This window comes from Mustela erminea, chromosome X, assembly GCF_009829155.1.
Source record: "Mustela erminea isolate mMusErm1 chromosome X, mMusErm1.Pri, whole genome shotgun sequence".
Taxonomy (NCBI): domain Eukaryota; kingdom Metazoa; phylum Chordata; class Mammalia; order Carnivora; family Mustelidae; genus Mustela; species Mustela erminea.
This window is the reverse complement of record NC_045635.1, coordinates 125834826-125852749: the sequence shown is the minus strand read 5'-3', so window position 1 is coordinate 125852749 and position 17924 is coordinate 125834826. Positions and strand designations below refer to the sequence as shown.

At 45.2% G+C, this 17924-nt stretch overlaps 1 protein-coding gene and 1 non-coding gene across 5 annotated transcripts in view; one reads left to right on the top strand and one right to left on the bottom strand.

The window, feature by feature from the left end:
* MTM1 (myotubularin 1) overlaps positions 1-11773 on the bottom strand; it is an 89201-nt gene extending 77428 nt beyond the window's left edge. For 2 of the 4 annotated variants that reach the window (XM_032329803.1, XM_032329804.1), the window contains exon 1: positions 11698-11773. The gene's annotated coding sequence lies outside the window, so the exon portion shown is untranslated. The remainder of the gene's footprint in view (positions 1-11697) is intronic. The other 2 variants (XM_032329808.1, XM_032329801.1) reach the window with 2 other exon arrangements.
* Positions 3054-3160, top strand: LOC116583761. The gene has a single exon (XR_004282873.1). It is a non-coding gene; the product is annotated as a U6 spliceosomal RNA (small nuclear RNA).
* Positions 11774-17924: the final 6151 nt, after the last annotated feature.

The window sequence follows — 17924 nt, the reverse complement described above, 5'->3', positions numbered from 1 at the left end:
TGAAGGAGCAATATATGCTGCTCCGTAAATGAATTAAAAAAAGTTCCCGTGCTCCAGAAGGAAATTCTGTTATCAACACCAGGAGGAAAAGCTAGATAGTGGTGGTTGGTAACGGAGAGTAATCTGGTGATTATGTCGAGTCGACAAGGCTATTCATGACGTACACTATCCTCCTAAAGATTGTATCTGAGACATGGTTTCCACAAACATAATGCAACATCTAATCATGATTAAAAAAAAAAAAAACGCTCAGCAAACTAGGAATAGTCAAGAGCACCTATGAAAAACCTACAGCTAATATCATACTTAATGATGAAAGATGGAATGCTTTCCATCCCAAGTGTGGGAACAAGGCAAGGGCGGTTGCTCTTATTGCTAGCATTCCATAGCTCTTAGAGATCCTAGCAAGTTTTTAATAAGGTAACAAGTGTAATCCTAGCAAGTCTAATAAGGTAAGAAATAAAAGTCATAACATATTGGAAGAAGTAAAGTCATATTTGCAGACAACATGGGCATGTATGCAAAAAATCCCAAGAATACTATAGAAGAATTATTAGAACTGGTAAGTAAATTTAGGAAGGTTATAGGATATGCAGGTCAACATTAAAATAAATGATATTTGTACTGTCAGCAATGAACAAATGGACATGAAAGTGCTAAAAATCATTTGCATAATATAAAAATATGAAATCTTTAGGGATACATTTAACAAAATGTGTATAAGAACCATGCATGGAAAACTACAAAACACTGCTGAGAGAAATTAAAGAAAACCTAAATACATGAAAATATATGTCCTGCTCAAGGATCAAAAGACTCGATATTGTTATGATGGTAGTACCGATCTAGAGATCCAATGCCAGGTCTATCAAATCGCAATGGGCTTTGTTGCAGAAACTGACAGGACGATTCCAAAATTTACATGGAAAGGCGAAGGACCAAGAATGGCCAAAACAACCTTGAAGGGGGCAAAAAAAGTTGGAGTTACCTCCATTATCCAATTTCCAGGCTTACTAAAAATGCCTCAGTAATCAAGACAGTGTGATATTGGCAGGAATAGTTAGCCTTCTCCAACAGGCAGTTTGCCATGATAGAAAAATGTCCCAAGGAGTTGCCAAAGACCGGCTGCAAGATTAGACCCATCTTTTGAAGGTCCTAGCAACAGTCGATTGATCTCCAACAAATGTACCAGGGTAATTCAGTGGGAAAAGGATAGTCTTTTCCACCAATGATGCTGGAACATTTTGATAACCACGGCGAAAAATAAGTGAATACTGACACTTACTTCACAAAATATACAAAATCAAGTTGACATGAAGCATAGAAGTACCAGTTTTAGGGGCACCTGGGTGGCTCAATCGGTTAAGCATCTGACTCTTGATTTTGGCTCAGGTCGTGATCTCAGGGTTGTGAGATCATCGAGCCCCATGTCAGACTCCGCACTCAGCGTGCAGTCTCCTTGGGATTCTCACCCTCCATCTCCCTCTGCCCCTTCCCCTCCCCTGCTTGCATGCGCTTACTGGATCTCTCTCAAATAAATAAATCAATCTTTAAAAAAAGTGTTAATTTTATATTGCTGCATAACAAACTTAGTAGCTATAAACAACACACATTAATTATCGTGCAGTTTCCATGGGTCGTGGGTCAGGCGCTGGCAGTGTAGCTGGATTCTCTCCTCAAGGTCTCACAAGGCTGTAAACTCAAGGGAAGGGGATTATACAGGGAATGAACCTGGGGGAGTGGGGAAGACAGAAGACATCTAAACAGCAGTGCTAAAACTACAAAAGTCCTAGAGGGAGACATGGGAAAATCTTTGTGAAACTTAGATGGGGCAAAGATTTCTTAGAACACAGAAAGCATAAGCCTTAAGAGGAAAAAAAAATCATAAACCTGACTTCATCAAAATTAAAAACCTTGCTCTTTCAAAGGCACAATTAAGAAAATGAAAGGGTAAGCTGAAGTCTCAGAGAAAGTACTTGCCAATCACAGATTTCATAAAGGTCTTATAATCAAAACATATAAAGAACTTTGTAATTTAGTAAGACAGGCAACCCAATAAGAAACAGGCAAAAGATTTGAGCAGACACGTCACCAAAGAAGATATACAAATGGCCATGAAGACATACTCATTAACTGTCATTAGTCATTAGGAACATGCAAATTAAATTCACGGTAAGCTGCCATCACGCACATACTAGAATGGCTACAATTTAACCAGACACACAATAACACCAGTTGATGAGGATAGGGCCCAAGCAGAACTGTCATACTTTACTTTGCCAGTGGGAACACAAATTGGCACAAGCACTTTGGGAAAGAGTTTGAAGGTTTCTTGTAAAGTTAAACATACACTAAGCACACTGCCCACCAATGCCACGCCTAAGTATTTACACAAATGAAAACACAAGTCCGCACGAAGACTTGTAAGCAAATGTTCATAGCAGCTTTATTCACCAGAGCCCAAAACTCAGCCAACTCCAATGTTCATCAACTAGTGAATAAACAAACCGCTGTGGAACACTACTCAACAACAGAAAGTCACCAGCTGTGGGTCTGTGCGACAACATGGATGAATGTGCAAAGCATTATGCTGAGTGAAAGAAGCCAACCACAAAACACTATATAAACCTACCCTCAACACGTCTCAAAAAAACTACTGGTCTTCAGACCACAGCCTCTAACCATAATGTAGTGAAGTTAGAAATCAGTTCTAAAAATACCTAAAAATGTATTTGCAAATTTAAAAAAATCTATTCCTGAGCCCAAAGGTGAATGAAATAATCACAACAGAAATGAGACTATACTAAAACTAAAGAATAATAACTCTAATGTTTTGAAACATCCAAACCACAAAATAAGTCCAAAAAGAAGAGAAAATAAAGAGTGATTTCCAGAACATATTTTAAGTGAAAAAAAAAAAAAAGAAAAGAGGCTGACTAGTGTATATAATATGCTTTTTTGGTGTAAGGGGGGAATGCAAATGTGTGTGTGTGTTTGTGTGTGTGTGTGTGTGCGCGCGTGTGCGCGCACAAGCATACAGAAGAAACAGAAGACTGCTCGCTTTGGCAACACATATACTAAAATTGGAATGGTACAGAGAAGATTAGCATGGCCCCTGCACAAGGATGACACATGAATTTGTGAAGTGTTCCATATAAAAAAGGAAGAAACAGAAGAATAAACTAAAAACTGATAATGTTGATTACCTGGGATGGCATGGAGGAAACAGAATGCCTGGCAAGAGGCAGGGATGGAAGTAAGGCTTTTCGGAATACACGCTGATGTAAACTTGACTTTAAAATTATATAAAGTTTTTACTCATTAAAAATTAAAAAGAAACTAGAGAATATAATTATGTTCATTCATTTGCACATACTGACAAACACCATGCTGCAGAACCACAACTGACAAACCTCTGGTAAGACTAAGAAAAAAACAAAAAGAAGACATAAACAATATTAAGATTTAAGAATGGAAAGATGGGGGTGCCTGGGTGGCCCAGTCAGTTAAGCGTCTAACTCTTGGTTTCGGCTCGGTCCTGACCTTGGGGTCCTGACCTCAGAGTCGTGGAATTGAGCCCGATGTCTGGCTCAGGGCAGAGGCTGCCTGGGAATCTCTCTCTCTCTGCCCTCCCACTCCTCCTCTCTCTCTCTCTCTCTCTCTCTCAAATAAACAAATCTTTAAAAAATAAAAAGAATGAAAAGACACACGTAACCACAGAAATGGCAGATACTAACAGGTATTTAACATCTTCCCACACTGAATCCACCAGGCCCAGGTGGCTCTAGAGGCAAGTCCTACCCAACATTCAAAAATTCAGGTCATTTCAATCTTACAGCAACTTCCAGAGGCGAGAAAAAGGGAATGCTCTCACTCGCTTTGCAAGGCTAGCAAACCAATACTAGGCAAGGACAGTACAGGAAAGCCAAATCTCACTCTCAAATACACAGATGTAAAAATCCAGAAGAAAATACTACCGATCAAGCCCAGCAGTAGGAAACACCCTGGTGTCACACCAGCAGGCAAACCAGGTTAATGCTACAACCTAGTATTAGAAAATCCCTTCAAATACCCCATCAGCTTAACAGGTCCCAAGAGGGAACAAAACAGAGCTCCGTAAAGGCAGAAGAGGGGTTTGATATCATTCAACACCCACGCAGGCCCAAACAAATACGCACTAGAGGTGTACCTACACAAAACCTAAAGTAAACCTAACTACCTTGTGGCGTAATACGGAAAACATGGTGCCTTCTCAAGTGCGGCCCCTGCGCCCCGCCCCACACCCCCTGAATCAGAAACTCCAGACTTGCCGCCAGGGAACCTGCCATGTGGGAAACGCCCACAGGTGCTCCCGGGGCAGCTGCTTACCCAAAGTCAAGGCGCCAGCGACGGAGCCTGGGAGGTGCGGCACGGGGCGTCACCTGGGAGCTCGCCATAGCTGAAGCCGGCGGGAGAGCCCGGGAGACCGAGTCAGAATCCGGGTTTGGACCCAGAGCGTGGGTGGTTCTCGGCCCACCCAGGTTGGAGACTCACTTCTACAGCAGCTGCTCTCGAGTTAAGCGAAATGCACACGTTTGCTCTCCACCAAGATCAAGTGCATCTGAGCGTCAGTGGGTGGGTGCCCCCGCCCCTCCCCCGTAGCAGGTCTTTAAGGCTCCCGGGTGATTCTGTTGAGCGGCTGTTGTGGCCAGCCGCTGACCTGCAGTATTCCAGCACATGGAAACTTCTATTTAAGGACTCTGCACCCTCCTGGGGTGAGCCAGAGAAGAAGGCCGTGATCCTCGAGTTCTCTGAAGAGACACCAAGAAAAGAGCCTGCTTTGCACACACACGCCGCTGGCAAGTTCTTCATTCTTCAAACTGGAACGGGGGAAGCCACGGTCTTCAGTGACATGTGGATATTGTGCGGATTCAAATGGGACACACAGAATCGCAACGGGCAAAGGTCTGCCACAGGCTACGTGGGTCGTTAACACAAGTTACTACTGAGGCAAACCCCGCCTCTCACTGCTCTCCAAGCTCTCACTGCTCTCCAAGCACCGACAGCAAATCTGATGACATCATCGACAGATTGAGGCCAGGATGTATCTTTCAAAGCTGCACTGTCCAACACCGGGCCGCTAGTCCACATGGTCCCTGAACACTTGAACTACGGCTAGTCTAACCTGGGGGGTGCTGTCAATGTAAAATTCATGACAGATGTTGACAACTTCGCACAACAAGGCAGGGGGAGACCTCTCACTAATCATTACACTGATGTGCATGTTGAGATGACAATATGTTGGATATACTAGGTTAAACATATTATAAAAATTGACTTCATCTGTTTATTATGAGACTACTAGGAACATGGGTTACACATGTGGCTCGAATTATCTTTCGAAGGGACCACAAGGTCTCGAAGGATCGTGGGGAAGCCAGGATGTGAACTACTACTTAAGCCAGCCTTCTCAAACTTTAATTTATGTACAGATCACCTAAGGATGTCATTAAAACACTGAATCTTGGCTGGGCAGATCTGAGTGGCCTCAGATTCTGCACTCCTCCCTAAGCTCCCAGGAGCTGAGGAAAGCCAGGAGCATCAGGAAAATCAGCAACAAGGAAAAACTGTTTTGTGGCATACAAGTGATGGGGACCTCTGGAGACATGACCATATCATGTCAGAGCTGATAACAGCAAAGAAAGGAAATGGCCAGCAGGGTTTACTTGGCCTCAACTTTAAAAGCTCAGCTGTTCTGCTCCCAGCAGGAACTCCGAAGAGGTGAGGGCCAGCTCCATCTGCCCTCCATCGAGGGACTCCCTTTCTCTCTCAGATATGGAAGCATCCGTGTGTGCATGGAACACGTCAGGACCAGAAAGCTCAAAACGGAGTGTTCACTGAAGTTTCACGTATCCTGCCTGCCACCTAACTAGTGTCGATGGTAGTGTCCTCCTTGGGTCTCCCTGAAACTAAGTGTGGATCTTGCTTGTCACTATGACCCACCAGCACTACTGACAAGGCAAGGCTGGGTGTCGCTTCCCTGCAGGTGCATTTCTTCTTTTTGCAAAACAGCTCGGGCTGTTCCCAGACTGCTGGAATGAAACCTGACAGCACAGTCCCTGTTCTCCTGATTCCCCACCTAAGTCATCTCAGGGCTATGGAGGAACTTAAGGGTTAGATGAGGGCATTTCGGGTACCACCATCTAATGCCACGAATCCCCTTCACGACCAACTCTGCCTCAAGAGCTCCCCTGAAGGGGAATGCATAGTGCCAGGACATAGCAGCCCATTCCTTCCTAGGATGTAGCAGCTTGTTCTGTTTTTTTTTTGTTTGTTTGTTTTTTGTTTTTTAAGATTTTATTTATTTATTTGACAGAGAGAGATCACAAGTAGGCAGAGAGACGGGGTGGGGGGGGAATCAGGCTCCCTGCTGAGCAGAGAGCCCGAAGTGGGGCTCCATCCCAGGACCCTGGGATCATGACCTGAGCTGAAAGCAGAGGCCTTAACCCACTGAGCCACCCAGGCGCCCCCAGCTTGTTCTGTTTTAAGAGGCTCTGGCAACAATGCTTCCTTCTCGGAAAGCCCAAGGACATGATATCAATATGTAACAATTAACACAAGCTAAAGAAAGGACATCACTGCATTGTCAAGGTCTGTCCTCAAGGGAATAAGGACAGAATGAGTTACAAACAAGTTACTTTTATTTTTACTTCCAACGATTACCCTTCAACTTCCCTCACTTCTTCCCACCCCCAAACACACCAACAAGCAAAGCAAAAATGAACCTATTCTAAAAGTGCGCATGACAATAGTCCAAAAACCCAGAGGTTGGGAAGGCAACGTGTGAGACCTCTCCCATCACTGGACTCCAAGAACTTTCTTACTCATTTGCTAATTGACCACAACAAGGCTGAGTGTGAGCTATGTTTCATCTGGCAGTCAGAGGATATGGTCTCTGTACATACAACCGAATTTGTTGAAATGAACACATCCAATCAACTCTGACCTATATCACCTCCTGTCCAGTTCAAGTCAAAGAGCATTTACTCAATGTCTGCTGTGGAGGGAGGGCCGAGTTAGGCTTTACCTGCCCAGGACAAAAACGTCTCCAACCTCAGCCCCCTTCTGCACAAGCTTGGAAGACGAAACAAGCAAGACTGAAATCTGCAGGTATAACATATCAAGACAAAGAGTGGAGGCATGGCAATACTGGATGAACAAACAACTCCAAATAACAAGAAAAGAGCACTCGGTTCTGTTGGAATGTGAAAGGCAGCAGAGGCCTGGAGAGCAATCAAGGCCTTGCGTGTGTTCCCATCCTAAGCCCCTGAGTGAGAGTATCCAGTCTAATACGGACGGAGGAGATTGGCAGGGCCTCAGGCTGCATTAAGCAGCTAATGTAAGGTGCTGATTCGAAAAAGGAAGATTTTCATTCTGAAACGGTTCAGAAAAAGGCAGGCAATATTCCTTGGTACAGAGATTGCCTTGCTGTCGCCCTGTGACTGCTGGTTATGCAGTATTACGCTTTAAGAATCAATAAAATGGAAGCTCGTAAGAACCAATGGCTCCAGGTCCATCGGACAGAGGCAATCAAACAGTTGCATACTTCCAGGCTGACAGAAGAGGGAAAGCAAGGCAGAGAGGCCACACCTACAGCTCTGGAGGAGGAAGACCAAGAACAGGAAGGACTCTGCTCTCTTACACCAGTTCTCCCAACAGCAACGGCCTATATAATTCATGTAATAATTATTACACGAATGTAATAATAATAACGCTGCCCAGCCTACAAAGGGGCACTGATGTGTATTCGATTCTCTGGAAAGTTCTGGGAGCTTGGCAGGGCTCACTGCTCTGTCTTACAAATGGGAGAGGCAGCAGGGGTGAAGTAAAATGACTTATCCAATGTCACAGAGTTAAGAAGGGGCAGAAATGGGACTCGAACCTGGTGTCCGGAATCCAAACTCAGGAAGCTTTCAGCCACCTCACACCAACCAAGGGCTCCTTAATGATTCCTTGCTCCTCAGACAGAAACAGAAAGAAAGTGCTAGTGCACGGTGTCAGTATTCTAAAGAGGTGCTGGCTGCATTCTTAAAAAGAAAAGAATGAGATTGTCCAGGTGCTCAGGTGGAAGACTACATTGTAAACATTTAACATGAAAAACTGTCCTCCAACTATAGGGGGGCAACTGGGTCTCACTTGACCAACTCTCTGCTGGGTCTCCTGGTACCCTCCTGCTTTCAAAGTAGAGGAACTAGAAGAAGGCCTTTCTTGCTCTAGTCATGTCTGTAGAAACAAACAAAATATGGCCTCAAGTAATTTCTGAGTCCAAATAGCAAAAGGAACTTAACACTGCGGGAACTGTGGGCACTGCTGCCAATGTCACCTGAAACCAAAAGCTCGAGTCAACCATGAAATGCAGAGAAATGGCTAGAAAAAAAAAATCACACTTACTGGACATCCAAAAGTGTATTAGGACACGTCTAGAATCATTTCTTTTTCATTAAAAGCAAACAAGGGGAGGGGTCCCTGGATGACTCAGTCGGTGAAGCACAGGACTCCTGATTTTGGCTCAGGTGATCTCAGAGTCCTGGGATGGAGCCCGGTGTCAGGCTCCACGCTCAGCAGGGAGTCTGCCCAGGACTCTCTCTCTCTTTCCCCGTCCCTCGGCCCCTCCCCCCATTTGCTTTCTCAGTCTCTCTCTCAAATCAATCAGTCTCTAAAAGCAAACAAGGGAGTTCCATGCAGTTCTAGTCAGTAACAGTTAACTTTTCTTGAGTGCCTACTATGTGCACGACACTATTCTAAGCGCTCAGAATAGATTATCATTCAGTCTGGCCAACAACGCTTTGAGGCCGGTGCTGTTTGTGTTATTATTCTCATGTTACAGGTAAGGACACTGAGGCACAGGGGTAAGTAACTCACCCAAAGTCACGCAGGTAATATTAGAGCCAGGACTCAAATCAAGAGTCAACACCTTACATGCAAATAGCAGCCCCTGTCCCTCCCCCATCTGCCAAAAAAGAATAATGAACTGAGAAACTAGAAAATAAAGCAGAACTTCAAAGAGGTCAGATGCAGGGAAGGGAAATTACTAAAGAATAATGAAAGCAATCTCTTATTCTTCTATAAAATGAAAAAAAAAAAACTGTAGAAATAACAAAAAAAACTCTGGCCTTTGAAATCCTTTGGCCACCAGTTCAGAATGTTGCCTACTAAGCCTTGAAGAGGCTCTCCTTTTCTCTTGATTTTGGAGCCCTTAATGAGAGCAAGAACCACATGTTCTTTCAGTGGTTTTTAAAGTAGCTACATTTTGTTAGTCCTCCTTTCATTTTGGAACAAAGAATATTTGAGTATTTTTTAATAACTTTAGTCATTTTTCAGAACCTGTAAAAATGTAAAAAATTTGCTTTGAAGCCATTGGACATACAGCATATGAGAGAACCGAAAAGGTACTAAACAGACAAACTTTCACAGTAAGCCATCATGCATGCCATTTGACTAGCGCTTTAGTTTTTAAGAAGTTGAATGCTTCTTTACGCTACAGCTAACATCAAATAAACTTGTCTCTTTACAAACCGCACACGCCAAAGAATGACCACGGTTTCAGGTGATAGGTTCTGAGTATACACCAGAGTGCAGGAAGAAAAATCCCTGTGTAAGGTAGCCTGAGGCAGACACTGGCATGAAATCAACAAGGAATACAAACCTCAGCAGAGCCCTCTTTAGCAAGAGTAAGGGAACTACTGAGACAGGGAGTGATTGGAAGGTCACCTCCCTAGGTGTCAGAAAGCACTTACTGTTTGCATGTAAAAGAAAGAATGCAAAAATGAGGCTGGGGTGAATTTATGATCCAAGAGGCAATCGCTGGAGAAGCAATGACTCCATAGAACCTCTTTGATTTAGACAGATTTACTTTGGGATTTCATTATTTGCTTTAATGGAGCAGCAGCTGACACTCTAAAACTAACAATTCAGTGTAATTCCTAAGTCAATCTCCAACATGCCAGCCTGTTTTATTGACATTTATTTTTATTTTTTATTTTTATTTTTTTATTGCATTTATTGACTATTTTTCTGCATAGCGCTCATGTCTACTGGAAAATATATGATTGCTTTTTTATTGTTGTAATTGTTGTCTGCTTCCCCACACGTAAGTTCTGTAAGGCAGGGACTTAGGGGTGCTATTTGCTGTCTTCACCGTGCGTGGGACGCCGCAGGCACACTATGGGCATTCTGGCTTTAAAGGGTAAATGAAGACGCTGACAGCTTGGTCAATATATGTTAGAACTTTAAGGTAAGGAGACCCAATTGTTTAATAGCATTTAATAACTAGAATCTAAAAGACCCAACGAATCTTCTCTACTTTCAGTGACTGTAATCTACTCCATGGTGCGGAATCGCTCAAGGATACATTTGGTTTTGTGAAACAGCCAAAAGTCATTGAGTTAAATCTGGTAATAAGTGATCGTGCCCAAAATATATGTCAGATGAAAGCAAAATGTGTCTATAAACTAACAAGTCTAATTGTCTTACTTGGCTGGTAAACTGGTTTTGAAGGAAATTCAAAATAGTTTGAACTACAGCAAAATCAATGGCTTAATCTCAAGGCTCTAAGGTGGAGACTTCACAAGGAACAAAACTAAGCTGTGATAAAATAAATAAAAAAATAAAAAAGTGCCCGGGTTCCACAGAAGCCAAGATACTCCCCAGAGACCTGACTCGTGATATAAGCTTTGCCATTAGGTTGCCCAAACCCTGGGTCCTATTATTATAATATCATACAGGTTACACTCTCTGGGCCTCAGTTTCCCCATTCTGGAAACGAACTACTATGAACTTCAAGATCCTAGTCAATTCTAATATGCCATGATTTCATTCTCGTGAAGGTCTATTATGTCTATTTAAAAACCAGTCACAAGTCACTCCACCTCATACTTAGTATGCGTCTATAAAGCACGCAATATAATCTTTACAGCAGATTCATTTCATATTTGCTTAGGCAAAAACTAAAATTAGTTTTCACTTCCTGAGCACAGCAAAAGACAGTTAAGGGAGGCAACCCGGCAAAGGGCGCTTGCTCGTGCCTGTGCACACTTCCGACTGCGTATCAGGGAACTAACCGTTCCCTCTCAGATCGCCTCTCAACTGTTGCAAAAACAGATAAACCTCCCGTGCGTGACACTGAAACTCTGTTAGAGAGACCCCATGGGGCTTCCTGGCCAGAGGCAGGCTGCGGCCGCTCCGCAGGACCCACGGGGATGCGACGGGCACCCACCCCAGGCGGAGGGCCAAGGCACGGACCAGCCGCGGCGCGTCGCCGGGGAGGCAGGACGGCAGCCCAGCCCGCTCCCGCCCCAGGACAGGGAAGCAAAGTCCGGGGAGCGGCCGCGATGCCCCCAGAGTCCCCCCCTCGGGCCCGATCCCCGCCCCGACCTTCGCCCGTCGCCGGCCCGGGACCCTGGGTGGAGGGAACAGGAGGAAGCCGGAGACACCTGCCTGCGGCTCCCCGGCCTCACTCAGCCCTAGCCGGCAGGGACAGCGAGGCGCTCGGGCGAACCTCCCCCCCCCCCAACACCCCCGCCATCTACACCCGCGGGTATGGCGAGGACCCGCCGGCCCCGGCAGCCCAGGGAGTCCCAACTTCCTCCTCCCGGCCCCCCACCGCAGGTCCCCGCAGCGGCCGGCTCTGAGCCAGGCCTGCCGCGAGCGCGCACCCACCTCGGGTTCCCGGCGCCACCGCCGTTGCCAGGCTGCTCGGCTCCCGGGCCCCGCTCCGCCCCCTTCAGGGCCCGCCCCCTGCGGCCTCCCCGCCTCTGGCCACCGCCCGCCGCCCTCCTCCGCGCGCCGGTTGGCGAGGGTGCGCCACGTGACATGGGTGAGACGGGCGGAAGGCGCCGGGAAAGCCTCTGCGGGCGTCCCGAGGGGCGGGGCTCTTCACCCTGGAGGCTGCTGGGAAGCCGTCTTTGAAAGGTCCGGCGCGTGCAGGCATCTGGAAGTTGTAGTTCTAAATGCGGTGCCAGGGGGCCGGGCCCAGACGCTAAGGAGCCGCCCCCGCGAGGGAAGTTGGAGTAGGAGCCCGACGGAGGCCGCTAGGAAGCGTAGTCCCAGGACTCCTCGGGGTCCCCTTGTTTTCCTTCAGTAATGGGGAAATCCAGGGGGAAAACCTCTCTGGATGAAACTTCAGCAGATGTCACTAAATGGAGCTGTTACCGGGTGCGGATGGTGGGCTGCGTGAAGCTGAGATACCATAAGGGGTAAAAAGAAGGGATGGCACTGACGCGGGCGCGGAATCCACAACTCACGAACCGAACGAGCCGCTGAGGTGTATTTCATGCTGCGTCAGCATCTTTCCAAGAACTTTCTTGAGATTTAGTGAAAGAAAACATTTCAGGACGAAGTCCCTTCTGCTTTTTTGAGGTTTGGGGGCAGACGACCATTAACACAGTAAAAAGAAAGGAAATGGGAAAAAAAAAACCCAGAAGGAAGACAAGTTCAGGAAGAGAATTCCATGTGTAATGAAATAAAACAAGCTTAACGTGACAGAGAAGAATAGGTGTGATATTCCTTGGGCTGCACATTAATATATATATATATATGCACAAACACACACACACACACACAAACAGTTCAAGTAAACGATGGTAAATAGAACATCTTTTTGCTCTTTAGTTAGTACCCCAGCATCTAAAAACAAGTGTTTTACCTGATACTAGTGTGTGTATTCATATTTATATACAATTATATATCACTATATGTATACACACAATACACACACACATACACACACGCACTAAACTTACTGCAGAGTCCAGACTTCTTAGCTGAGTAACAAGGCCCTTCAGAGTCCAACCCTCCTACTCTCCCAATGTGCCTCTTCTCTCTCCTTGCTCCAAATTCTGGTCTAATCACAGAAACCTTCTTTCTGTTCTCTGGATGCACCATGTTCTTTCCTCCTTCCAGCCCCCTGCGCTTTTGCTGTTTCTTTCTGCTGGGTTGGCCAAACTCCTGGAAGGGCAGCAGAAGAGCACTTGTTCCTGGGCCAGGAAGAATTAGCCCTCCCAGAGCCGTTCTCACCGCACTGATGTGATCATTTGCTTACATGTGGCCTTGCCAACTCCCCTCCCCAGACTGTGAACTCCTTTGAATCACATTCATTTCTGTACTGGATTACAAAAAGCACTCAGTAAATGCTTCTTGATTGTATGAATTGCATGCGAGAGCAGCTCCCTGCTGGGCTCCTGACTGATGATCTGTGAGTCCTGAAACCGAGGGAGAGGCGGACGGAGAGAGGCAGCCGCCGGAGCAGGGAGAGCTTGCCTACAGTAGGCACTGTACTCAAGGATGAGGCTGAAGCCCTCTGCTCAACCAGGGAATGGGGACCTCAGAGCAGGGACATTGCTCAGCCTAAGGAGGTTACCCCAGCTCCAGCTCGGAAGCACACAGCTCAGGCAGAGAAGTCCAGTGAGAATGCCAGTGTCTGGCCTGTGGAACACAGACAGTGACCCCTGCCTTCGGTGTGGGTGTGACGATCAGCTGAAGGAAGGGGGGTAGCTGTTTGACCACCTTGCTATGGAGGAGGTTGTGGTATTGTGGTTTGTTTTTTTAAGATTTTATTTATTTATTTATTTATTTATTTATTTATTGAGAGAGAGGGAGCACACGTCAGAGCCAGGACCTGGGCTGAAATCAAGATTTGGACGCTTCACCAACTGAGCCACCCAGGCACTTAGCCCCCAACCTTTTGAGAAAATATTGAGTTACATATTTGAGAGAGAGAGAAAGAGAGCACAGCAGGAGGGCAGAGGGAGAGGGAGAGGGAATCTCCAGCAGACTCTACACCAAGGGCACAGCCCAACACGAGGACGGATCCTAGGACCCCGATATCATCAGGACCTGAGCTGAAATCAAGAGTCAGTCACTTAACTGACACCACCACTCCAGTGCCTGAGTTCGAAGTATGAGTGTGAGTATCTGTTTGTGGGTTCTCCAGGCTTCCTTGCATTTTACACACACACACACACACACACACACACACACACACGGGCACATGCGCATACACCAAAGGCATGGGGGTCTGTTGGGGGGTGGCTGGTTCCAGGACAATAGGAAGGGGGCAGCAAGAGACGGGACATAATGCTGCTTCTTCAGTAACCTTCCTGGGTAGGACATCCTGCACCCATTCCCCCCTCCCCAAGGTCCCCCAGCTTTGGCTAAGACCCAGGCCAAAGATACCTCCTGTCCCTGGGGCTTCAGCCTGTTCTCCCAAATCTGGGCAAGTGGAGCAGGCAGGACCAGGAGGAATCTACATCCATGGCCCGGCCAGGCATACCCGCGCCCCCCACTCCCAGCCTCCTGGGTGAGAAGCAGGCCTGAGAAAGGCAAAGTTTTGTTTCCTGCTTCTCTCCTTCAGCATCCTCACACGCGGCCCTGTGCTGATGCTCTACCCTACCAGTCCCCACCCCTGTTGTAGGCTGGGGACTGCCACCACCTTGTTGTAGCAGGTTCATTGCACTGAGCCCAGGGTGGAGGAAGGGAAGGGGCATCCTTGTCAGGAGGAGCAAACTGTTGGTCTTGAGAAAGTTACTTCTAATCATTAGCTACTGCCTCTGAAAAAAGGAGTCAAATGCCAGTTCTCATGGTCGCTGTGTGCTAGCATAGTAAGGATCCAGGTGAAGGTGGTCTAGAATGTCAAGGCAGCAGTGTTCCTAAGATGCCAGGCTGGCCAGTGGGAAGAGAGGTGGGAGAAGGTGGGAGAAAGCCCCAGAACATCCCAGCTCTTCCATGTTTGTTAGGTATGTGGCTTTGGGGAAGCCACATCTCTCTAAACCTCAGTTTCCTCCTCCGGGAAATGGGGATATTAGTACCTAATTTTATAAGCTTATTGTAAGTGGCTCCACCTCCCTCCTCCTCATGCCTACCCTCCCTCCCTCTCTTTCTTCCTTTCTTTCTTTCCCACTCTTTATTTAAAAAGTAGCCTGAGAAGAACAATGCAACCACTTTGGAAAACAGTTTCACAGTGATTTATAAAGTTACAAGTACACAGGACCCAAAAATACCACTCTTAGCTATTTATCCAAGAGACATGGCAGTATATGCTCACAAAAAGACTTGTATACAAATATGCAGAGCAGCCTTTTAAAATAGTAGTCAAATAGATAAACAATTCAAATTCCCATCAGCTGATGAACGGCAAAACAGTGATATGCACAGATAATGGAATACTACTAAGCAATACAAAGGAGGGACCACTGATACACACTCCCGCATGAATGAGCCCCCATAACCATATGTTAAATGAAATAAATAATATACAAAACATTATACACTGTATGATTCCATTTATATTACATTTGGAAAAAGGCAAAGCTATAGTGATAGAGAGCAGGTTTGTGGTTGTCTGGAACCAGAGATGTGGGAAGGGAATTGACTGCAAAGGGGCAAGAGGGAAGTTTTAGGGGTGAGGGGAATGTTCTATACTTTGTGACGGTGATTACATGATGGTATACAGCTGCCTAAACTCATTAAACTCTAAACATGAAATGAGTAAATTTCATTGTGGATAGGTTATACTTCTATAAAGCTGAGGTTTAGAGGCGTGTGGGCAGGAGGGTGAGTAGCCTCTGGTAAGTTTCCGGTAAGCCCAGAACTGTCAGTCTGTTTGTGTTTGGTTGGTTGCTTGGTTGTTTTTAAGAGGCCCTGGTTTTTGAATGGGAGAAGGTGGTGAGGCTTACCCTACACATACCGAGGGTGTGCTACAAGGCAAGAGATTGGTTGGGGCTACGGAAAAGCCCCACTGGAAGAAGATGGTGGCCAAGCCCCATGGGGGTGAAAAGGGGAGTACTTACTTGGGAGGTGAGTCTGAACAGAGGGAGCATGACACTTGTAGACTCTAGAAACCAGAAGTTTCCCCCATCTTCTCTCTGGAAACTTCCAGTGACCTATGAGCACACACATGGAGGGGCTCCAGAACACCCAAGGGTCAAGCTGGACTCCGTTCACAGCAGATGAGAGTGCTCTTGCTTCTTGCTGGTGTTTGCCTTCTACTTTCTCATAAAGCTCAGTGTTGAGTTTGGGACCTCTTTGGAGAGGTCCTGCTGGTCAGCAGGGTCTATTTTCCCAGGTGCTGGGTGGAAGTTCCATCCAAGTAGTGGAACATGAAAACACATAAAAGAGAAACACAGATTTTTTTTTTTTTTTTTTTGGTCCCAGGGCCTATTGGACACAGAGGCCAGACATGCAGAGATTATTGTTATGACATCACAGGGTTTCCAAGGGCCAGCCTTGTTTGTAACCCTCATCATTAGATAAATGTAGGGTGTTTAGGGATGATTTTGAGGTCTAGTCTACAAGCAGCCTGGTGAGAAAATTGCCCCAGGTTCAAGTCATATCACAAATCAAACCAAAGCAACTGAAAAGAAAGACCAACTCACAAGATGCCCACCCTCTCTGGCCAATTATGAGGTTTTTTTAAATCTCAGTCTTACACTAAAAATTTTTTTGAGGAAGGAAGCCCTATGAGGAACTGGTTCATGATACATTCGAGTGTGTTTTACTCAAAACAGATTTTTAAAAAGAGCTTTATCTTTGACTTTGAGGGGGCTGCCTGATTCATGTTGAAGTGCATAGTATGCTATTTTGCAAACTCTGAAAGAGTTGGATACCCAACATTAAACTTGAAACAGAATATGTGAGAAAGGAAGAAATGAAAGAGGAAAAAACCCAAATGTCAGCAAATATTTGTTGAGCATGAATGACATTTTGTTATTTAATCAGTCAAAAAGAATAAAATACTTAGGAATAAACTTAACCAAGGAGGTGAAAGATTTGTACACTGAGAACTATAAAACATTGCTGAAAACAGTTGAAGACACAAATAAATAGAAAGACATCCCATGTTCATTGATTCAAAGATTTAATATTGTTAAAATACCAGTACTATCCAAAGTGATTCAAAGATTTGATACAATCTTTATCAAAATCCCAATGATGTTTGTTTTGCAGAAATAGAAAAATGCATCCTAAAATATATATGGCATGTCTAGGGACCCCAAACAGCTAAAACAATCTTGAAAAAAAGAAAAAAATGTTGCAGGTGTCACACTTTCTGATTTAAAAACATATTACATAGCTATAGTAAACAAAACAGTGTGGTACTAATATAAAGAGAAAATATAGACCAATGGTACAAAATACAGAAGTCAGGAATAAACCCTTACATAAATGGTCAAATGATTTTTGATAAGGGCACTAAGACCATTCAATAGAGAAACGATAATCTTTTCAATAAATTGTGTTGGGAAAACTGGATATCCACGTACAAAAGGATAAAGTTGGGTGCTTACCTGACACCATATACAAACAGTTAACTCAAAATGGAGTAAAGACCCAAATGTAAGAGGTAAAACTATAAAACTCTTAGGAAAACACTGGGGAAAAGCTTCTTGATATCAGATTTAGCAATGATTTATGGGCTATGACACCAAAAGCTTATGTAACAAATGTAAAAAGAGATTAGACTACATCAAAATTTAAAACTTCTGTGCATCAAAGGACACAACCAACAGAGTGAAAAGACAACCTATGGAATGGGAGAGAATATTTGCAAATCACATATCTGATGAAGGATGAATATACAGAATGTATAAAGAACTCCTACAACTCAATAACAACAACACAAAAAATCAAATAACTCAGTTTGAAAAAACACCAACGAGAGTGCCTGGGTGGCACAGTCCATTAAGTGCTGGACTCCTGGTTTCCACTCAGGTTGTGATCTCAGGGTTGTGAGATCGAGCCCCACATTGAGCCCTGTGTAGGGCTCTGTGCTCAGTGTGGAGTCGGCTGGAAATTCTCTCCCTCTCCCTCTGCCTCTGTCTGTCTCAAAAATAAATAAATAAATCTTCTTTAAAAACCCAGCAAAGAACTGAAATTGACATTTCTCCAAA